Source organism: Phyllobates terribilis, unplaced genomic scaffold, assembly GCF_046119375.1.
Source record: "Phyllobates terribilis strain yellow unplaced genomic scaffold, ASM4611937v1 Scaffold_1__5_contigs__length_1240528914, whole genome shotgun sequence".
NCBI lineage: Eukaryota > Metazoa > Chordata > Amphibia > Anura > Dendrobatidae > Phyllobates > Phyllobates terribilis.
Window position 1 is genome coordinate 1,191,815,218 of NW_027362761.1, and position 24,155 is coordinate 1,191,839,372.

Below are 24,155 nucleotides of genomic sequence, written 5' to 3' on the forward strand. Positions count from 1 at the left end.
CACTACTGTCACTACAAGTGCAGAAAGAGGCACTGCTGTGACTACAAGTGCAGGGAGAGACACTGCTGTCACTACAAGTGCAAAAAGAGGCACTGCTGTCACTACAAGTGCAGGGAGAGGCACTGCTGTCACTACAAGTGCAGGGAGAGACACTGCTGTCACTACAAGTGCAGAAAGAGGCACTGCTGTCACTACAAGTGCAGGGAGAGACACTGCTGTCACTACAAGTGCAGAGAGAGACACTGCTGTCACTACAAGTGCAGGGAGAGACACTGCTGTCACTACCAGTTCAGGGAGAGACACTGCTGTCACTACAAGTGCAGAGAGAGACACTGCTGTCACTACAAGTGCAGGGAGAGGCACTGCTGTCACTACAAGTGCAGAGAGAGACACTGCTGTCACTACAAGTGCAGGGAGAGGCACTGCTGTCACTACAAGTGCAGAGAGAGACAATGCTGTCACTACTAGTGCAGGGAGAGGCACTCCTGTCACTACAAGTGCAGAGAGAGACACTGCTGTCACTACAAGTGCAGAAAGAGGCACTGCTGTCACTACAAGTGCAGGGAGAGACACTGCTGTCACTACAAGTGCAGGGAGAGACACTGCTGTCACTACAAGTGCAGGGAGAGACACTGCTGACACTACAAGTGCAGAGAGAGACACTGCTGTCACTACAAGTGCAGGGAGAGACACTGCTGTCACTACAAGTGCAGGGAGAGACACTGCTGTCACTACAAGTGCAGGGAGAGACACTGCTGTTAATACAAGTGCAGAGAGAGACACTGCTGTCACTACAAGTGCAGAGAGAGACACTGCTGTCACTCCAAGGGCAGGGAAAGGCACTGCTGTCACTACAAGTGCAGGGAGAGACACTGCTGTCACTACAAGTGCAGGGAGAGGCACTGCTGTCACTACAAGTGCAGGGAGAGGCACTGCTGTCACTACAAGTGCAGGGAGAGACACTGCTGTCACTACAAGTGCAGAGAGAGACACTGCTGTCACTACAAGTGCAGGGAGAGACACTGCTGTCACTACAAGTGCAGGGAGAGACACTGCTGTCACTACAAGTGCAGGGAGAGACACTGCTGTCACTACAAGTGCAGGGAGAGACACTGCTATCACTACAAGTGCAGAGAGAGACACTGCTGTCACTACAAGTGCAGAGAGAGACACTGCTGTCACTACAAGTGCAGAGAGAGACACTGCTGTCACTACAAGTGCAGAAATAGGCACTGCTGTCACTACAAGTTCAGAGAGAGACACTGCTGTCACTACAAGTGCAGGGAGAGACACTGCTGTCACTACAAGTGCAGAGAGAGACACTGCTGTCACTACAAGTGCAGGGAGAGACACTGCTGTCACTACAAGTGCAGGGAGAGACACTGCTGTTACTACAAGTGCAGAGAGAGACACTGCTGTCACTACAAGTGCAGAGAGAGACACTGCTGTCACTCCAAGGGCAGGGAAAGGCACTGCTGTCACTCCAAGGGCAGGGAGAGACACTGCTGTCACTACAAGTGCAGGGAGAGACACTGCTGTCACTACAAGTGCAGGGAGAGACACTGCTGTCACTACAAGTGCAGAGAGAGACAATGCTGTCACTACAAGTGCAGGAGAGGCACTGCTGTAACTACAAGTGCAGAGAGAGACACTGCGGTCACTACAAGTGCAGAAAGAGGCACTGCTGTCACTACAAGTGCAGGGAGAGACACTGCTGTCACTACAAGTGCAGAGAGAGACACTGCTGTCACTACAAGTGCAGAAAGAGGCACTGCTGTCACTACAAGTGCAGGGAGAGACACTGCTGTCACTACAAGTGCAGGGAGAGACACTGCTGTCACTACAAGTGCAGGGAGAGACACTGCTGTCACTACAAGTGCAGGGAGAGACACTGCTGTCACTACAAGTGCAGAGAGAGAAACTGCTGTCACTACAAGTGCAGAGAGAGACACTGCTGTCACTACAAGTGCAGGGAGAGGCACTGCTGTCACTACAAGTGCAGAGAGAGACAATGCTGTCACTACAAGTGCAGGGAGAGGCACTGCTGTCACTACAAGTGCAGAGAGAGACACTGCTGTCACTACAAGTGCAGAAAGAGGCACTGCTGTCACTACAAGTGCAGGGAGAGACACTGCTGTCACTACAAGTGCAGAGAGAGACACTGCTGTCACTACAAGTGCAGAGAGAGACACTGCTATCACTACAAGTGCAGGGAGAGACACTGCTGTCACTACAAGTGCAGAGAGAGACACTGCTGTTACTACAAGTGCAGGGAGAGACACTGCTGTCACTACAAGTGCAGGGAGAGGCACTGCTGTCACTACAAGTGCAGAGAGAGACAATGCTGTCACTACAAGTGCAGGGAGATACACTGCTGTCACTACAAGTGCAGGGAGAGACACTGCTGTCACTACAAGTGCAGGGAGAGGCACTGCTGTCACTACAAGTGCAGGGAGAGACACTGCTGTCACTACAAGTGCAGAGAGAGACACTGCTGTCACTACAAGTGCAGAGAGAGACACTGCTGTCACTACAAGTGCAGGGAAAGGCACTGCTGTCACTACAAGTGCAGGGAGAGACACTGCTGTCACTACAAGTGCAGAGAGAGACACTGCTGTCACTACAAGTGCAGGGAGAGACACTGCTGTCACTACAAGTGCAGGGAGAGACACTGCTGTCACTACAAGTGCAGAGAGAGACACTGCTGTCACTACAAGTGCAGAGAGAGACACTGCTGTCACTACAAGTGCAGGGAAAGGCACTGCTGTCACTACAAGTGCAGGGAGAGACACTGCTGTCACTACAAGTGCAGGGAGAGACACTGCTGTCACTACAAGTGCAGGGAGAGACACTGCTGTCACTACAAGTGCAGGGAGAGACACTGCTGTCACTACAAGTGCAGGGAGAGAAACTGCTGTCACTACAAGTGCAGGGAGATACACTGCTGTCACTACAAGTGCAGGGAGTCACACTGCTGTCACTACAAGTGCAGGGAGAGACACTGCTGTCACTAGAAGTGCAGGGAGAGACACTGCTGTGACTACAAGTGCAGGGAGAGACACTGCTGTCACTACAAGTGGAGGGAGAGACACTGCTGTCACTACAAGTGCAGGAAGAGGCACTGCTGTCACTACAAAGGCAGGGAGAGGCACTGCTGTCACTACAAGGGCAGGGAGAGGCACTGCTGTCACTACAAGTGCAGAGAGAGACACTGCTGTCACTACAAGTGCAGAGAGAGGCACTGGTGTCACTACAAGTGCAGAGAGAGACACTGCTGTCACTACAAGTGCAGAGAGAGACACTGCTGTCACTACAAGAGCAGGGAGATACACTGCTGTCACTACAAGTGCAGGGAGAGACTGCTGTCACTACAAGTGCAGAGAGAGACACTGCTGTCACTACAAGTGCAGGGAGAGACACTGCTGTCACTACAAGTGCAGGGAGAGGCACTGCTGTCACTACAAGTGCAGGGAGAGACACTGCTGTCACTACAAGTGCAGGGAGAGGCACTGCTGTCACTACAAGTGCAGGGAGAGACACTGATGTCACTACAAGTGCAGGGAGACACTGCTGTCACTACAAGTGCAGGGAGAGACACTGCTGTCACTCCAAGTGCAGAGAGAGACACTGCTGTCACTACAAGTGCAGGGAGAGGCACTGCTGTCGCTACAAGTGCAGGGAGAGGCACTGCTGTCACTACAAGTGCCGAGAGAGACACTGCTGTCACTACAAGTGCAGGGAAAGGCACTGCTGTCACTAGAAGGGCAGGGAGAGACACTGCCGTCACTACAAGTGCAGGGAGAGGCACTGCTGTCACTACAAGTGCCGAGAGAGACACTGCTGTCACTACAAGTGCAGGGAAAGGCACTGCTGTCACTAGAAGGGCAGAGAGAGACACTGCTGTCACTACAAGTGCAGGGAGAGGCACTGCTGTCACTACAAGTGCAGGGAGAGGCACTGCTGTCACTACAAGTGCCGAGAGACACAGTGCAGTCACTACAAGTGCAGGGAAAGGCACTGCTGTCACTAGAAGGGCAGGGAGAGACACTGCTGTCACTGCAAGTGCAGAGAGAGACACTGCTGTCACTACAAGTGCAGGGAGAGGCACTGCTGTCACTACAAGTGCAGAGAGTGACACTGCTGTCACTACAAGTGAAGAGAGAGACACTGCTGTCACTACAAGTGCAGAGAGAGACACTGCTGTCACTACAAGTGCAGGGAGAGGCACTGCTGTCACTACAAGTGCAGGGAGAGACACTGCTGTCACTACAAGTGCAGAGAGAGACACTGCTGTAACTACAACTGCAGGGAAAGGCACTGCTGTCACTACAAGTACAGGGAGAGACACTGCTGTCACTACAAGTGCAGAGAGAGACACTGCTGTCACTACAAGTGCAGAGAGAGACACTGCTGTCACTACAAGGGCAGGGAGAGACACTGCTGTCACTACAAGGGCAGGGAGAGACACTGCTGTCACTACAAGTGCAGGGAGAGACACTGCCGTCACTACAATTGCAGGGAGAGGCACTGCTGTAGCTACAAGTGCAGGGAGAGGTACTACTATAACTATAAGTGCAGGGAGAGGCACTGCTGTGACTACAAGTGCAGGGAGAGACACTGCTGTCACTACAAGGGCAGGGAGAGACACTTCTGTCACTACAAGGGCAGGGATAGACACTGCTGTCACTACAAGGGCAGGGAGACACACTGCTGTCAATACATGTGCAGAGAGAGACACTGCTGTCACTACAAATGCAGTGAGAGACACTGCTCTCACTACAAGTGCAGGGAGAGACACTGCTGTCACTACAAGGGCAGGGAGAGACACTGCTGTCACTACAAGGGCAGGGAGAGACACTGCTGTCACTACAAGGGCAGGGAGACACACTGCTGTCAATACATGTGCAGAGAGAGACACTGCTGTCACTACAAATGCAGTGAGAGACACTGCTCTCACTACAAGTGCAGGGAGAGACACTGCTGTCACTACAAGTGCAGGGAGAGACAATGCTGTCACTACAAGGGCAGGGAGACACACTGCTGTCACTACATGTGCAGAGAGAGACACTGCTGTCACTACAAGTGCAGAGAGAGATACTGCTGTCACTACAAGTGCAGGGAGAGACACTGCTGTCACTACAAGTGCAGAGAGAGACACTGCTGTCAGTACAAGTGCAGGGAGAGACAATGCTGTCACTACAAGGGCAGGGAGACACATTGCTGTCACTACAAGGGCATGGAGACACACTGCTGTCACTACATGTGCAGAGAGAGACACTGCTGTCACTACAAGTGCAGAGAGAGACAATGCTGTCACTACAAGTGCAGGGAGAGACACTGCTGTCACTACAAGGGCAGGGAGAGACAATGCTGTCACTACAAGTGCAGGGAGAGACACTGCTGTCACTACAAGTGCAGGGAGAGACACTGCTGTCACTACAAGTGCAGGGAGAGGCACTGCTGTCACTACAAGTGCAGGGAGAGACACTGCTGTCACTACAAGTGCAGGGAGAGACACTGCTGTCACTACAAGTGCAGGGAGAGGCACTGCTGTGACTACAAGTGCAGAAAGAGGCACTGCTGTAACTACAAGTGCAGGGAGAGGTACTACTATAACTATAAGTGCAGGGAGAGGCACAGCTGTATGTACATGTGGAGGGAGAGGCACTGCTATAACTATAAGTGCAGGGAGAGGCACTGCTGTGACTACAAGTGCAGGGAGAGGCACTGCTGTGACTACAAGTGCAGGGAGAGACACTGCTGTGACTACAAGGGCAGGGATAGACACTGCTGTCACTACAAGGGCAGGGATAGACACTGCTGTCACTACAAGGCAGGGAGAGACACTGCTTTCACTACAAGGGCAGGGAGAGACACTGCTTTCACTACAAGGGCAGGGAGAGACACTGCTGTCACTACAAGGGCAGGGAGACAATGCAGTCACTACAAGTGCAGAGAGAGACATTGCTGTCACTACAAGTGCAGGGAGAGACACTGCTGTCACTACAAGGGCAGAGAGAGACACTGCTGTCACTACAAGGGCAGGGAGAGACAATGCTGTCACTACAAGGGCAGGGAGACACACTGCTGTCACTACAAGTGCAGAGAGAGACACTGCTGTCACTACAAGTGCAGAGAGAGACACTGCTGTCACTACAAGTGCAGGGAGAGACACTGCTGTCACTACAAGTGCAGAGAGAGACACTGCTGTCACTACAAGTGCAGAGAGAGACACTGCTGTCACTACAAGGGCAGGGAGAGACACTGCTGTCACTACATGTGCAGAGAGAGACACTGCTGTTGTGGCACCCCAGGGGTCTGGTTTCCACAGTAACGGCAATGTTATGTCTGAGAGGAGGTGGGAGTTCTCTTGGTCAGGGATCCTGTGCTGCCACACCTCCTGCCCAGTCCTGGGAGGGGAAGAACTTCCCCTATATAAACCTAGGGCTGAGGCAGGGTTACTGAGTAGAGAAGAAGTAGAGACAGAGAAGAGAAGCAGCATAGGAAGAAACAACAGGAGCTCTGTGGGAGCAGTACTACAAGGAGTCAGGGGCTGGCAGCTGCAGAGCTCTCCCTGACTGAGAAGCTATCACCGGACCCGGAGTCCGAGGCTGTGGGGACTAACTCCTATCCAGCAGCAGAAACCGACCGGCAGGGGATTGCAGGTCCTCTGGCCAAGAAACCCGAAGGCACGGTCACACGTGTGGGACCAGCACCGCCGTCGTGGAGCGGAAGCTACTAGAAGGCCCCGAGTCACCGGTCATACGGGTGAGCACCACACGGTACACTCAGGGACGTGGGCTACTTATACCCGCCTCTAGCAAGGTAGCCAGAAGAGTACAGTTAGTTTGGGAGGCCTACAACTCCGCCTGGCCAGGGGAGATCCCATCTGCTCAAGGACTGACCAGGCCCCAATCGCTAGCCAGTACTCCGGGAGGGTCTATCTTTGTCACCAGTAAAGACCCTGAACTACACCGTACCGTCTCCGAGTGGTTCCTGCTACCCCCATCATCCACGTCGGCTGCCCTGAGGCCATACCCCTCCCGTTGGGGGTGATACTATCACGCTGCACAATCCTACCACCGGCCTCAGCGGTCTGCCCTGCAGCGGCAGCTCCTTCGCTGCATTCAACGGGTGGCGTAGTCGTACAACATCTACCGCTAATACAGCGCCACTTAGTCTGACTCCCTGGGCACGGACCGGGTCACCGCCACGAGACTACAACCCTCAACAGATCCGGCTCCGGGTAAGCTCCCGCGTGCGCAACGCTGCGCGACACAGGCCCAGGGGTGCGTCAACTTTTGGCGTAGTCGGCAGGATCTCGTGCCCGCAACCACCGGGTACTGCGTGCCTGAAAAAGACTGTTCAAACTTACCAGTGGTGAAGATTCCCGCCATCCGGCGCCATCTTCAGCCTTCTTCCCGCCATCGGTGAAGATTCCCGCCATCCGGCGCCATTTTCAGCCTTCTTCCCGCCTTCCGTGGAGTTTTCCCGCCGTTGGACGCCATCTTGAAGACGCCGCGCGGGAAGAAGAGGGGCGTGGACTCCAAAAGCGCGCGAGAACTGAAGCCCCGCCTCACGTCCAGACGTCGCGTAAGGTCCTGGAAGGAGCCCAGCAGACGCTGACGTCACAGGAGCGCGACGGAAGGTCCTCAACCCTGACGATCCACTGCGGAGCCGCGGCCTACGGAAGAGGATCATCGCAAGGTAGGCCACGGTCCACTAGGGGGGAGAAGGATGTCGGATACGGAGGAGAGCTTCACCGCTTCAACCCCCGCCAGCGCCACCGCCGTTGCGGTCATGCCTTTCACCATGCCCTATATCCCGAGGGCAAGGCCTGGTAAGCTACCTGTTGACCTGGAGATGGGAGTCCTGACACCCGAGGACACTTCACCAGAAGCAGACTGGGACACAGAGAGGCAGCAGCAGTACCGGAAAGTACAGGAGAGCGTGGAGCGAAGTCTCTGTCAAGCTAGGGAAAGACAAGAGAAAACTTACAACCAGTATGCTCCCGCTGTTCCCCTGGTACCCGGAGAGCAGGTCTTGAAGAGGAAAAGGCGGCTCCACAAGTTGGACGACCAGTGGGAGAAGGACCCGTACATCGTACTGCCCTCAAGCCACGACAACCCAAAGGTCTGTACCATCAGTAAAGACGGAGGGGAAACCACAACCATTGTATCCCGGGATCACCTGAAGAATTGTCCCGAACAGCTACGGAACCCTGAAGAGGAACAAGAAGACCCTCGACCCGTAGAGGAAAGGGAAGACATGGTTAGTACTGTGCTCGGAGACTTCCCTCGGTCTTGGACTCAAGTCAATGGCGCAGTTGTGGTACCCGTACTCACCTTCCTCCAACCAGCATCCCAAGCACCTACGGAGCAACAGGTAGAGCTGGAAGAACAGCCGGTCCAGGAGGCAGAAGACTCCACACAAGCAGAACAGGAGGATCAACCCTCTGCTTATAGTGAGTCTGCCGTACCCCTAGTGAGCCAAAGAGCCGGTAGACAGCTGCCCAGTTTACCCTTGACAGCTCCTACACCCTGTAGTTCAGGGCTAGACAGTCAGCTCCGTAGGTCCACTAGGGCCACTAGAGGCCAGTTACCCGCACGTTGGAGGATTTGAAGTGTATAAATTGTTTTATTTGTGGTTACCTGTTTTTCTTGTTGCTTGTGTATAATTATGTGTTTCTAGTTATTTATAGGAGTCCTTGGTGGATTTACCGGGAATCCTTGTACATGGTTGGAGCGTAACCTAGGAATGGACTAAAGACTGTTAAGGACTCGGGGCAGGACAGACCCCTACCTGGTTACGTCTCCCTGTTTTGGTGAAATGGACAACTTGCTTTTCTTCAAAGACTGCACCCGGTTGCGGACACGCCGTAACTATCTTTATGTGTTTTTCTTATTGTATTATTATTGTTTATACCTTGTTATGTTTTTCTAAAAATATGTTTAGTCCCGGAGTACTAAATTTCACTAGGGGGGAATGTGGCACCCCAGGGGTCTGGTTTCCACAGTAACGGCAATGTTATGTCTGAGAGGAGGTGGGAGGTCTCTTGGTCAGGGATCCTGTGCATGCCACACCTCCTGCCCAGTCCTGGGAATGGAAGAACTTCCCCTATATAAACCTAGGGCTGAGGCAGGGTTAGTGAGTAGAGAAGAAGTAGAGACAGAGAAGAGAAGCAGCATAGGAAGAAACAACAGGAGCTCTGTGGGAGCAGTACTACAAGGAGTCAGGGGCTGGCAGCTGCAGAGCTCGCCCTGACTGAGAAGCTATCACCGGACCCGGAATCCGAGGCTGTGGGGACTAACTCCTATTCAGCAGCAGAAACCGACCGGCAGGGGATTTCAGGTCCTCTGGCCAAGAAACCCGAAGGCACGGTCACACGCGTGGGACCAGCACCGCCGTCGTGGAGCGGAAGCTACTAGAAGGCCCCGAGTCACCGGCCATACGGGTGAGCACCACACGGTACACTCAGGGACGTGGGCTACTTATACCCGCCTCTAGCAAGGTAGCCAGAAGAGTACAGTTAGTTTGGGAGGCCTACAACTCCGCCTGGCCAGGGGAGATCCCATCTGCTCAAGGACTGACCAGGCCCCAATCGCTAGCCAGTACTCCGGGAGGGTCTATCTTTGTCACCAGTAAAGACCCTGAACTACACCGTACCGTCTCCGAGTGGTTCCTGCTACCCCCATCATCCACGTCGGCTGCCCTGAGGCCATACCCCTCCCGTTGGGGGTGATACTATCACGCTGCACAATCCTACCACCGGCCTCAGCGGTCTGCCCTGCAGCGGCAGCTCCTTCGCTGCATTCAACGGGTGGCGTAGTCGTACAACATCTACCGCTAATACAGCGCCACTTAGTCTGACTCCCTGGGCACGGACCGGGTCACCGCCACGAGACTACAACCCTCAACAGATCCGGCTCCGGGTAAGCTCCCGCGTGCGCAACGCTGCGCGACACAGGCCCAGGGGTGCGTCACTGTCACTACAAGTGCAGAGAGAGACAATGCTGTCACTACAAGTGCAGAGAGAGACACTGCTGTCACTACAAGGGCAGGGAGAGACAATGCTGTCACTACAAGTGCAGGGAGAGACAATGCTGTCACTACAAGTGCAGGGAGAGACAATGCTGTCACTACAAGTGCAGGGAGAGACACTGCTGTCACTACATGTGCAGAGAGAGACACTGCTGTCACTACAAGTGCAGAGAGAGACAATGCTGTCACTACAAGTGCAGGGAGAGACACTGCTGTCACTACAAGGGCAGGGAGAGACAATGCTGTCACTACAAGGGCAGGGAGAGACAATGCTGTCACTACAAGTGCAGGGAGAGACACTGCTGTCACTACAAGTGCAGGGAGAGACACTGCTGTCACTACAAGTGCAGGGAGAGGCACTGCTGTCACTACAAGTGCAGGGAGAGGCACTGCTGTCACTACAAGTGCAGGGAGAGACACTGCTGTCACTACAAGTGCAGGGAGAGGCACTGCTGTGACTACAAGTGCAGGAAGAGGCACTGCTGTAACTACAAGTGCAGGGAGAGGTACTACTATAACTATAAGTGCAGGGAGAGGCACAGCTGTAAGGACATGTGGAGGGAGAGGCACTGCTATAACTATAAGTGCAGGGAGAGGCACTGCTGTGACTACAAGTGCAGGGAGAGGCACTGCTGTGACTACAAGTGCAGGGAGAGACACTGCTGTGACTACAAGGGCAGGGATAGACACTGCTGTCACTACAAGGGCAGGGATAGACACTGCTGTCACTACAAGGCAGGGAGAGACACTGCTTTCACTACAAGGGCAGGGAGAGACACTTCTGTCACTACAAGGCAGGGAGAGACAATGCTGTCACTACAAGGGCAGGGAGACAATGCAGTCACTACAAGGGCAGGGAGAGACACTGCTGTCACTACAAGGGCAGGGAGAGACACTGCTGTCACTACAAGGGCAGGGAGACACACTGCTGTCACTACAAGTGCAGGGAGAGACAATGCTGTCACTACAAGGGCAGAGAGAGACACTGCTGTCACTACAAGTGCAGAGAGAGACACTGCTGTCACTACAAGTGCAGGGAGAGACACTGCTGTCACTACAAGTGCAGGGAGAGACACTGCTGTCACTGCAAGTGCAGAGAGAGACACTGCTGTCACTACAAGTGCAGGGAGAGACAATGCTGTCACTACAAGGGCAGGGAGACACACTGCTGTCACTACAAGGGCAGGGAGACACACTGCTGTCACTACATGAGCAGAGAGAGACACTGCTGTCACTACAAGTGCAGAGAGAGACACTGCTGTCACTACAAGTGCAGGGAGAGACACTGCTGTCACTACAAGGGCAGGGAGAGACAATGCTGTCACTACAAGGGCAGGGAGAGACACTGCTGTCACTACAAGTGCAGGGAGAGACACTGCTGTCACTACAAGGGCAGGGAGAGACAATGCTGTCACTACAAGTGCAGGGAGAGGCACTGCTGTCACTACAAGTGCAGGGAGAGACACTGCTGTCACTACAAGTGCAGGGAGAGACACTGCTGTCACTACAAGTGCAGGGAGAGACACTGCTGTCACTACAAGTGCAGGAAGAGGCACTGCTGTAACTACAAGTGCAGGGAGAGGTACTACTATAACTATAAGTGCAGGGAGAGGCACAGCTGTAAGTACATGTGGAGGGAGAGGCACTGCTATAACTATAAGTGCAGGGAGAGGCACTGCTGTGACTACAAGTGCAGGGAGAGGCACTGCTGTGACTACAAGTGCAGGGAGAGACACTGCTGTGACTACAAGGGCAGGGATAGACACTGCTGTCACTACAAGGCAGGGCGAGACACTGCTTTCACTACAAGGGCAGGGAGAGACACTTCTGTCACTACAAGGGCAGGGATAGACACTGCTGTCACTACAAGGCAGGGAGAGACACTGCTTTCACTACAAGGGCAGGGAGAGACACTTCTGTCACTACAAGGGCAGGGATAGACACTGCTGTCACTACAAGTGCAGGGAGAGACACTGCTGTCACTACAAGTGCAGAGAGAGACATTGCTGTCACTACAAGTGCAGGGACAGACACTGCTGTCACTACAAGGGCAGAGAGAGACACTGCTGTCACTACAAGGGCAGGGAGAGACAATGCTGTCACTACAAGGGCAGGGAGACACACTGCTGTCACTACCTGTGCAGAGAGAGACACTGCTGTCACTACAAGTGCAGGGAGAGACACTGCTGTCACTACAAGTGCAGAGAGAGACACTGCTGTCACTACAAGTGCAGGGAGAGACAATGCTGTCACTACAAGGGCAGGGAGACACACTGCTGTCACTACAAGTGCAGGGAGAGACACTGCTGTCACTACAAGGGCAGGAAGACACACTGCTGTCACTACATGTGCAGAGAGAGACACTGCTGTCACTACAAGAGCAGAGAGAGACAATGCTGTCACTACAAGTGCAGAGAGAGACAATGCTGTCACTACAAGTGCAGGGAGAGACACTGCTGTCACTACAAGGGCAGGGAGAGACAATGCTGTCACTACAAGTGCAGAGAGAGACAATGCTGTCACTACAAGTGCAGAGAGAGACAATGCTGTCACTACAAGTGCAGAGAGAGACAATGCTGTCACTACAAGGGCAGGGAGAGACAATGCTGTCACTACAAGTGCAGGGAGAGACACTGCTGTCACTACAAGTGCAGAGAGAGACACTGCTGTCACTACAAGTGCAGGGAGAGACACTGCTGTAACTACAAGTGCAGAGAGAGACACTGCTGTCACTACAAGTGCAGGGAGAGACAATGCTGTCACTACAAGGGCAGGGAGACACACTGCTGTCACTACAAGGGCAGGGAGACACACTGCTGTCACTACAAGGGCAGGGAGACACACTGCTGTCACTACAAGGGCAGGGAGACACACTGCTGTCACTACAAGTGCAGAGAGAGACAATGCTGTCACTACAAGTGCAGGGAGAGACCCTGCTGTCACTACAAGGGCAGGGAGAGACAATGCTGTCACTACAAGTGAGGGGGGAAACACTGCTGTCACTACAAGTGCAGGGAGAGACACTGCTGTCACTACAAGTGCAGGGAGAGGCACTGCTGTCACTATAAGTGCAGGGAGAGACACTGCTGTCACTACAAGTGCAGGGAGATACACTGCTGTCACTACAAGTGCAGGGAGAGGCACTGCTGTGACTACAAGTGCAGGAAGAGGCACTGCTGTAACTACAAGGGCAGGGAGAGACACTTCTGTCACTACAAGGGCAGGGATAGACACTGCTGTCACTACAAGGGCAGGGAGACAATGCAGTCACTACAAGTGCAGAGAGAGACACTGCTGTCACTACAAGGGCAGAGAGAGACACTGCTGTCACTACAAGGGCAGAGAGAGACAATGCTGTCACTACAAGGGCAGGAAGACATACTGCTGTCACTACAAGGGCAGGGAGAGACAATGCTGTCACTACAAGGGCAGGAAGACATACTGCTGTCACTACAAGGGCAGGGAGATGCACTGCTGTCACTACAAGTGCAGAGAGAGACACTGCTGTCACTACAAGTGCAGAGAGAGAAACTACTGTCACTACAAGTGCAGGGAGAGACACTGCTGTCACTACAAGTGCAGGGAGAGACACTGCTGTCACTGCAAGTGCAGGAAGAGGCACTGCTGTAACTGCAAGTGCAGGAAGAGGCACTGCTGCAACTGCAAGTGCAGAGAGAGGTGCTGCTATAACTATAAGTGCAGGGAGAGGCACTGCTGTGACTACAAGTGCCAGGAGATACACTGCTGTATCTGCAAGAGCAGGGAGAGACACTGCTGTCACTACAAATGCAGGGAGAGACACTGCTGTCACTACAAGTGCAGGGAGAGACACTGCTGTCACTACAAGTGCAGAGAGAGAAACTGCTGTCACTACTAGTGCAGGGAGAGGCACTACTGTCACTACAAGTGCAGGGAGAGACACTGCTGTCACTACAAGTGCAGGGAGAGACAGTGCTGTGACTGCAAGTGCAGAGAGAGACACTGCTGTCACTACAAGTGCAGAGAGAGACAGTGCTGTGACTGCAAGTGCAGAGAGAGACACTGCTGTCACTACAAGTGCAGAGAGAGACAATGCTGTCACTACAAGGGCAGGGAGAGACACTGCTGTAACTACAAGTGCAGAGAGAGACAATGCTGTCACTACAAGTGCAGAGAGAGACCCTGCTGTCACTACAAGTGCAGGGAGAGGCACTGCTGTCACTACAAGTGCAGGGTGAGGCACTGCTGTCGCTACAAGTGCAGAGAGAGACACTGCTGTGACTACAAGTACAGGGAGAGGCACTGCTGTAACTACAAGTGCAGGAAGAGGCACTGCTGTAACTACAAGTGCAGGGAGAGGCACTGCTGTAACTACAAGTGCAGAGAGAGCTACTGTTATAACTATAAGTGCAGGGAGAGGCACAGCTGTAAGTACATGTGGAGGGAGAGGCACTGCTATAACTATAAGTGCAGGGAGAGACACTGCTGTCACTACAAGTGCAGATAGAAACACTGCTGTCACTACAAGTGCAGAGAGAGACACTGCTGTCACTGCAAGTGCAGAGAGAGACACTGCTGTCACTACAAGTGCAGAGAGAGACACTGCTGTGACTACAAGTGCAGGGAGAGGCACTGCTGTAACTACAAGTGCAGGAAGAGGCACTGCTGTAACTACAAGTGCAGGGAGAGGCATTGCTGTAACTACAAGTGCAGGGAGAGGCACTGCAGTAACTACAAGTGCAGAGAGAGCTACTGCTATAACTATAAGTGCAGGGAGAGGCACTGCTGTAAGTACATGTGGAGGGAGAGGCACTGCTATAACTATAAGTGCAGGGAGAGGCACTGCTGTGACTACAAGTGAAGGGAGAGGCACTGCTATAACTATAAGTGCAGGAAGAGGCAATGCTGTCACTACAAGTGCAGGGAGAGACACTGCTGTCACTACAAGTGCAGATAGAGACACTGCTGTCACTACAAGTGCAGAGAGAGACACTGCTGTCACCACAAGTGCAGAGAGAGACAGTGCTGTGACTACAAGTGCAGAGAGAGACACTGCTGTCACTACAAGGGCAGGGAGAGACAATGCTGTCACTACAAGGGCAGGGAGAGGCACTGCTGTAACTACAAGTGCAAAGAGAAGCACTGCTGTAACTGCAAGTGCAGAGTGGGCTCTGCTGTGCCTACAAGTGCAGGGAGAGGCACTGCTGTAACTACAAGTGCAGGGAGAGGTACTACTATAACTATAAGTGCAGGGAGAGGCACTGCTGTGAATACAAGTGCAGAGAGAGGCACTGCTGTGACTACAAGTACAGGGAGAGGCACTGATATAACTATAAGTGCAGGGAGAGGCACAGCCGTAAGTACATCTGCAGGGAGAGGCACTGCTATAACTATAAGTGCAGGGAGAGGCACTGCTGTGACTACAAGTGCAGGGAGAGGCACTGCTATAACTATAAGTGCAGGAAGAGGCACTGCTGTCACTACAAGTGCAGGGAGAGGCACTGCTGTAACTACAAGTGCAGGAAGAGGCACTGCTGTAACTACAAGTGCAGGGAGAGGCACTGCTGTAACTACAAGTGCAGAGAGAGCTACTGCTATAACTATAAGTGCTGGGAGAGGCACAGCTGTAAGTACATGTGGAGGGAGAGGCACTGCTATAACTATAAGTGCAGGGAGAGGCACTGCTGTGACTACAAGTGCAGAGAGAGGCACTGCTGTCACTACAAGTGCAGGGAGAGGCACTGCTGTCACTACAAGTGCAGGGAGAGGCACTGCTGTCACTACAAGTGCAGAGAGAGACACTGCTGTCACTACAAGTGCAGGGAGAGACACTGCTGTCACTACAAGTGCAGGGAGAGACACTGCTGTCACTACAAGTGCAGGGAGAGACACTGCTGTCACTACAAGTGCAGGGAGAGACACTGCTGTCACTACAAGTACAGAGAGAGGCACTGCTGTAACTATAAGTGCAGAGAGAGGCACTGCTGTGACTACAAGTGCAGTGAGAGTCACTGCTGTAACTGCAAGTGCAGAGAGAGGTGCTGCTATAACTATAAAGTGCAGGGAGAGGCACTGCTGTAATTACATGTGCAGGGAGAGGCACTGCTATAACTATAAGTGCAGGGAGAGGCACTGCTGTGACTACAAGTGCAGGGAGAGGCACTGCTGTGACTACAAGTCCAGGGAGAGGCACTGCTGTAACTACAAGTGCAGGGAGAGGCACTGCTGTAACTACAAGTGCCAGGAGATACACTGCAGTAACTACAAGTGCAGAGAGAGGTACTGCTATAACTACAAGTGCAGGGAGAGGCACTGCTTTGACTTCAAGTGCCAGGAGATACACTGCTGTAACTACAAATGCAGAGAGAGGCACTGCTGTGACTATAAGTGCAGGGAGAGGTACTGCTGTAACTACAAGTGCAGAGAGAGGCACTGCTGTGACTACAAGTGCAGGGAGAGGCACTGATATAACTATAAGTGCAGGAAGAGGCACTGCCATAAGTACATCTGCAGGGAGAGGCACTGCTATAACTATAAGTGCAGGGAGAGGCACTGCTGTGACTACTAGTGCAGGGATTGGCACTGCTGTAACTACAATTGCAGGGAGAGGCACTGCTGTAACTACAAGTGCAGGGAGAGGCACTGCTGTAACTACAAGTGCAGGGAGAGGCACTGCTGTCACTACAAGTGCAGAGAGAGGTACTGCTATAACTATAAGTGCAGGGAGAGGCACTGCTGTAAGTACATGTGGAGGGAGAGGCACTGCTATAACTATAAGTGCACTGATAGGCACTGCTGTAACTACAAGTGCAGAGCGAGGCACTGCTGTAACTACAAGTGCAGAGAGAGGTACTGCTATAACTATAAGTGCAGGGAGAGGCACTGCTGTAAGTACATGTGGAGGGAGAGGCACTGCTATAACTATAAGTGCACTGAGAGGCACTGCTGTAAGTACATGTGGAGGGAGAGGCACTGCTGTAACTACAAGTGCAGAGCGAGGCACTGCTGTAACTACAAGTGCAGAGAGAAGTACTGCTATTTCTGTAAGTGCAAGGAGAGGCACTGCTGTAATTACATGTACAGGGAGAAGCACTACTATAACTAAGTTCACGGAGAGGCACTGCTGTGACTACAAGTGCAGAGGGAGGCACTGCTATAACCATAAGTGAAGGGAGAGGCACTGCTGTAATTACATGTGCAGGGAGAGGCACTGCTATAACTACATGTGCAGGGAGAGGCTCTGCTGTAAGCACTTGTGTATGGAGAGGCACTGCTGTAAGTACATGTGCAGGGAGAGGCACTGCTATAACTATACGTGCAGGGAGAGGCACTGCAGTAACTATAAGTGCAGGGAGAGGCACTGCTGTAAGTACATGTGCAGGGAGAGGCACTGCAGTAACTATAAGTGCAGGGAGAGGCACTGCTGTAAGTACATGTGCAGGGAGAGGCACTGCAGTAACTATAAGTGCAGGGAGAGGCACTGCTGTAATTACATGTGCAGAGAGAGGCACTGCTATAACTATAAGTGCAGGGAGAGGCACTGCTGTAATTACATGTGCAGAGAGGCACTGCAGTAACTATAAGTGCAGGGAGAGGCACTGCTGTAAGTACATGTGCAGGGAGAGGCACTGCAGTAACTATAAGTGCAGGGAGAGGCACTGCTGTAAGTACATGTGCAGGGAGAGGCACTGCAGTAACTATAAGTGCAGGGAGAGGCACTGCTGTAAGTACATGTGCAGGGAGAGGCACTGCAGTAACTATAAGTGCAGGGAGAGGCACTGCTGTAATTACATGTGCAGGGAGAGGCACTGCAGTAACCATAAGTGCAGGGAGAGGCACTGCTGTAAGTACATGTGCAGGGAGAGGCACTGCAGTAACTATAAGTGCAGGGAGAGGCACTGCTGTAAGTACATGTGCAGGGAGAGGCACTGCAGTAACTATAAGTGCAGGGAGAGGCACTGCTGTAAGTACATGTGCAGGGAGAGGCACTGCAGTAACTATAAGTGCAGGGAGAGGCACTGCTGTAAGTACATGTGCAGGGAGAGGCACTGCAGTAACTATAAGTGCAGGGAGAGGCACTGCTGTAATTACATGTGCAGAGAGAGGCACTGCTATAACTATAAGTGCAGGGAGAGGCACTGCTGTAAGTACATGTGCAGGGAGAGGCACTGCAGTAACTATAAGTGCAGGGAGAGGCACTGCTGTAATTACATGTGCAGAGAGAGGCACTGCAGTAACTATAAGTGCAGGGAGAGGCACTGCTGTAAGTACATGTGCAGGGAGAGGCACTGCAGTAACTATAAGTGCAGGGAGAGGCACTGCTGTAAGTACATGTGCAGGGAGAGGCACTGCAGTAACTATAAGTGCAGGGAGAGGCACTGCTGTAAGTACATGTGCAGGGAGAGGCACTGCAGTAACTATAAGTGCAGGGAGAGGCACTGCTGTAAGTACATGTGCAGGGAGAGGCACTGCAGTAACTATAAGTGCAGGGAGAGGCACTGCTGTAAGTACATGTGCAGGGAGAGGCACTGCAGTAACTATAAGTGCAGGGAGAGGCACTGCTGTAAGTACATGTGCAGGGAGAGGCACTGCTGTAAGTACATGTGCAGGGAGAGGCACTGCAGTAACTATAAGTGCAGGGAGAGGCACTGCTGTAATTACATGTGCAGAGAGAGGCACTGCTATAACTATAAGTGCAGGGAGAGGCACTGCTGTAAGTACATGTGCAGGAAGAGGCACTGCAGTAACTATAAGTTCAGGGAGAGGCACTGCTGTAATTACATGTGCAGGGAGAGGCACTGCTGTAACTATAAGTGCAGGGAGAGGCACTGCTATAACTATACGTGCAGGGAGAGGCACTGCAGTAACTATAAGTGCAGGGAGAGGCACTGCTGTAATTACATGTGCAGGGAGAGGCACTGCAGTAACTATAAGTGCAGGGAGAGGCACTGCTGTAAGTACATGTGCAGGGAGAGGCACTGCAGTAACTATAAGTGCAGGGAGAGGCACTGCTGTAAGTACATGTGCAGGGAGAGGCACTGCAGTAACTATAAGTGCAGGGAGAGGCACTGCTGTAATTACATGTGCAGAGAGAGGCACTGCTATAACTATAAGTGCAGGGAGAGGCACTGCTGTAAGTACATGTGCAGGGAGAGGCACTGCAGTAACTATAAGTGCAGGGAGAGGCACTGCTGTAATTACATGTGCAGAGAGAGGCACTGCAGTAACTATAAGTGCAGGGAGAGGCACTGCTGTAAGTACATGTGCAGGGAGAGGCACTGCAGTAACTATAAGTGCAGGGAGAGGCACTGCTGTAAGTACATGTGCAGGGAGAGGCACTGCAGTAACTATAAGTGCAGGGAGAGTCACTGCTGTAACTACAAGTGCAGGGAGAGGCACTGCTGTAACTACAACTGCAAGTATTTGACTAATGAGAAAGAGAAGGCACTGCTGTAGCTATAAGTGCGGAAGGATACACTGCTGTGACTACTGGGGAAAAGGAAGAGGTAATGCTGTGACTGCTAAGGTAAATTGAGCCGGGTACTACAATATCTACTTTAGAAAATGTGAAATCCCAGCAGTTACAACTGGTGAGCAGGGAAGGCACAGCTGTGAGTGCTCAAGCATATAGGGGAGGCACTGCTGACACTACTGGGGGAAAGAGGACATTGATGCGGCACTGCTGTATATACTAGAGAAGGCGGATACAATGGTGAACCTGTGACTATTTGGCCCGGTGGCATGTTCCTATGGTAATACAGGAGGGCACTGTTGTAAATACTTGGAGCATGGAGGGATATTGCAGAGACTTCAAGTGGAAAAAGGTGAAATTGACAGATTCCGTCTGAACATCAAGTATGCAACATCTGTGTAAAAAGCTGAAAATACTTTGCTTTACTTGAGACCCCCTATATCTTATATCCCAGAGAAAGATTTGTGCCGACACTGAGCAGCCGTCTGCCCAAAAAGGTGCAGAATTGTAAATTCTGCTCCGGGTGTGAATCAAATATCAGTTGTCTCCTTCTTTGCTGTTGCTTTTCCCCACCTACAGCATAAAATCTCAGCATGACCCTTCTAGACTGAAAGTCACCTATAGCTCCACCTTCATCATGAATTTTATAGAATAAAGCTACATATAAATCACATAAATAATACCGCTATAACATGACCTCTATAACTGGGACAACAAAATACAGACCTGCCCCTCACAGTCACAGGGACTCGCGTGTGAAATCTGCTCTGGTGTAGTCGTTGATTTGCCCTATCTTCTCCATCTGGCCCAGACCGTCATGATGTTTTCTCCCAGTGGTGATGCACCTCTGCAGATTTGGCTTCGGAGGCATTTTTGGCTCCTCACTTTAACTCAGTACCTTTTGAAACAGCTACCAAATACCCCCAGTGAATGCCCCTTATACAACACCCAGTTCACTCATGCCAACCAAGCTTGTTCGGAGAGCCCGACACATCTTCATCCCTACTAGTTTTCACTTGTACCCATGTCCTGAGGACTTAAACACCATTGAAAGCGGCAATCACTGTCAGTGGTGACCCAGGGGCTCTAGGAGAAAGACCTTCATCATTTGCATTATTTTAAGTGACTTTTCTTTTTTGTCTTTTAGCATTCATTACCTCTTTGTGGCAAATTCTTCAAAATGGCGCAAGCGAAATGATGAATTGTGCACAAAATCAGAGATGCTCTTTTTTCTTATCTTTTGCATTCTTGCACCTTTTCAGAGCAAAAAGTCACACGAGCCTTCAAAATATCTCACGTGAGTCATCAACTGTGCCAAAAATAAAACTGGACAGATTTTCTACTCCGTTAGGGCACTGGAGTAGAATTACGGAAAAGTTTTGCCGCATGTCGAAAAGTCACAAATGAAGAATTAATCTAAAACATCTGAATAAGGAAAATCATGGCCATAAATCCGAGAAGAAAAGAAAACAGACAAAACCAAGTGAAATTTAAAAAAGACGCAGATGAAGTAGTGAATTAATTATTTTTACCCTTGAAAAAAAAACAACAAAAAAAAAACAATGATGAATCGGGACCCTGGTGTCGACGACTAAACTGTCGCCGGCTAAAAAAAAGAATGCAAACTACAAAAATGAAAAAATACGTATAAAGTTGTATCCAAAAGTTTTGTAAAACATTTTTCAGTTATATATACATATATAAAACTGAAAAACTTTTTACAAAATTTTTGGACACAACTTTATAAACTGAGGTCCATGCTCTGAACTAGGACTGACCCGTAGTAAATGTAAATGTAGTTGCACCCTACTGATGAGCTGATCGTGCTCCTGGGCACAACATCGGCACATGAAATTTTACAATCGTGCATAATCCTAAAGTAAATGATTGAGTTTGGAAAGTCTAATAGTCATTGCACCCCTCCCCCCGCCATCTTACCTCTACACCCACAAGGGTCGCATAGAAGGTTCTGTCTGCGGGTCAGGATCACAGACTGTCACTTTCACATATAATGCCATCTTAAGAAAAGTGTTGACTGAAGGCTCAGCCTTTATAAAGACTCAGGAGGAGAGGAGGAACTACCGGCTGATGACTCACTCCACCATCCTAATCACAAGACCTATGGAGAAACTGTTCTTTTCTGGTAAAAATGCAAATATTCTCGTTTCCTGAAGATTCACAGTTCAGGCCAGTGACCTAGTCGCTCTGCTGGTCCATACACTTACATAGAGCATAAACATCTCCCAGCAGAGTATCGCAAAATCATGTATTATTTTACCAAAGCTTACAAAGATTTTCTCTGCTTCATCTCTTCCCTGTTTTGGAGCTGGGCCTCTCTTGAGTTTTGCCATGTTCCTCATGAACTGGTTCAGTAGCTAAAAAAACTTTGTCCTATGTGTTTGTTCATAACTTCAGGCTGCAAAGCAGGGACGTTACTAAAACTCACCCTCTTTGCCCCTAACCCACATCTCAAAACTATAACCACCTCAATTTTTTTTTTTCTAGACATCTAATATAGAAAAATTACCTAAGCTCTCTGGTTTGGGGCTTTGATGGCTACATCCCATTCTCCAGACTAAAGTTGATCACAAGATATCAGGGGTGTCCAAAAAGCTTGGAAGGTGCACGCAGAAAACTTATCTTTTTGTTGTCCATGGGGATCAGGTCCTGGGATAGAGTAGAGGGGCTTCTTGGGCCTCCTCCATGGAAGGGGTCCCACATCTACCATCAAATGCTTTACCATGTGGTGCATCCACCTGAGATACCACCATCTTTTGCTGCTGATTAGACACTTAGAGGTTAATAAAATCTTAACATTAAGAAGTTTTGTCTAATTTTGATCCTTAATTTAAGATTTACATATCCGCCACTTAAGATGTCATCCAGCCTAATAACTTAATTTGCTGGGTTGTTAGCTCCTTCATCTGAGGTCAGTTCATTAGCTAAGCAGGTTCGCTCTCCAGCCTAATTGCCCTAATGAGCTCCGCATTTTGACAACCTGACACCTCTCGACTATTAAGACCCGTTGTTGCATTGCATTAAGCGGTTAAGTGGCTGGCATTTAAGCTGTGTGATCCTCGAGAACATTAAGGTGATGATCGGGTCCCTCATTGTCATGGCAGAATTATTTAAGAGAAGACGTTAACTGCACCTCGCCGACTCTTGTTAGGAAATAATTAGGTATCAGGGTTGCGAGACATTGTTCTGTGGAATAGAAGCGGCTCTGTAGGACAAGAGGAGAAGTCGGAGGTGGTGACCTTCTGCTCAATATCTCGAGACATCTCCTTAATGACAAACCTCATAAGGGTCAATGTGAAGGTTAAACGTCTCATTTATGAGGTCCGGAGAAATCTTCATCTTGGTTTTTGTATTCTGGTTCCTATAAGATCTTGGACAAGGGAGATTAAGACATTGGACGCATGTCTTTAAGAGGAGATGACTTATCCCTGGTTGTTGGATGGTCAATGTTGTATCCTACGATTTGGAATGCGGAGAAGGTTATACATAGTCTACCTCTGGCTTCCAAGTTATAACAGTTCTAACTAGTAGGAGTTTATCCATCCCAAGAGCATACCCTTTACCCACCTTGGAAAACTAGGTGCACTAACTCGAAGTCCTGACCATCAATTGTATAATTAGAAGCTTCAATGCAAAATTACAAGATTCTTGATCTTGGCTTGTGGAAAACGAAGGAAATCAAACGATGTCTAACATCTTTTTCTGAGACATTGGTCCTGTGGCAGTGCCTTATAGAGTTTTACTCCTTTAAAGAACCCATTTCAGAACATCAGGTCCCATACTGAGATTTAAATGATCCCCCTCCTTTCTACGTGTGCTTTGTCTGTCTTGGAAAATGGTACCTTGGCTCCATGCTCTGACCATCAGTGGCATCACTAGAAGATTCTATGTTAAAACTCAAAATTACAAGACTCTTAATCTTGGGATCTTAGAAAAGGAGATAAAACGTCTTTGGTTGCTAGGACCATGATGTGCCTCCTTTAAAAGACCCTTTCCAGAAGACCGGGTGGCATCCTGATATCTAAATGATCATCTTTATAGATACATACCTTAAATCTGCCTTCGAAAATGATATCTTGGCTCCAAGTCCTGACCATTAGTGGCGTCATTGGAAGCTCCTAGGTTCTAACACAAAATTGCAATATTCTTGATCTTGCCATTTTTGGGAACAAGAGGAGATCATACAGCTGTCTCACTTTGTCTTTCGAGACATTAGAGTCGTGACGGTGCTGTATAGAGTTTTACTGCTTTAAAGCACCCATGACAGTCTGTGAAGGAAATATATCATGAATAAGGGAAAAGTATAACAGCAGCAAAGTTACATTTAGTTGACAAAAGGGTGAAACTGGATATACCAGTATTGTAAGCACAATGGGGCTTTTTGCTGTAGGTGTCAAATCTGGCACCTTAGCTCCAGAACCAAGAGCTTCAAAGCAAACACATGGTCTGCAATTAGGCAGGATATCTCCTATTTACTTTATAGAGAGACATGGGGGAGACACAGGATAGTTGAAATGCCACAACTTGGCTCATTGTCCATTCACAGACAGCAACTTTTGAATGGGCCAATCTGGGTCATCCTGGAAATATGAGCCTATAGTCAGGATTATAAAAAGCTGGGTGATACAAAAGAAGGGTTCACATG

At 50.4% G+C, this 24,155-nt stretch overlaps 1 long non-coding RNA gene across 1 annotated transcript in view; it reads right to left on the reverse strand.

The window, feature by feature from the left end:
- Positions 1–21,561, reverse strand: part of LOC141164071 (uncharacterized) — a 115,097-nt gene extending 93,536 nt beyond the window's left edge. The window contains exon 1 of the long non-coding RNA XR_012250828.1: positions 21,431–21,561. This is a non-coding gene — a long non-coding RNA (uncharacterized lncRNA). The remainder of the gene's footprint in view (positions 1–21,430) is intronic.
- Positions 21,562–24,155: the final 2,594 nt, after the last annotated feature.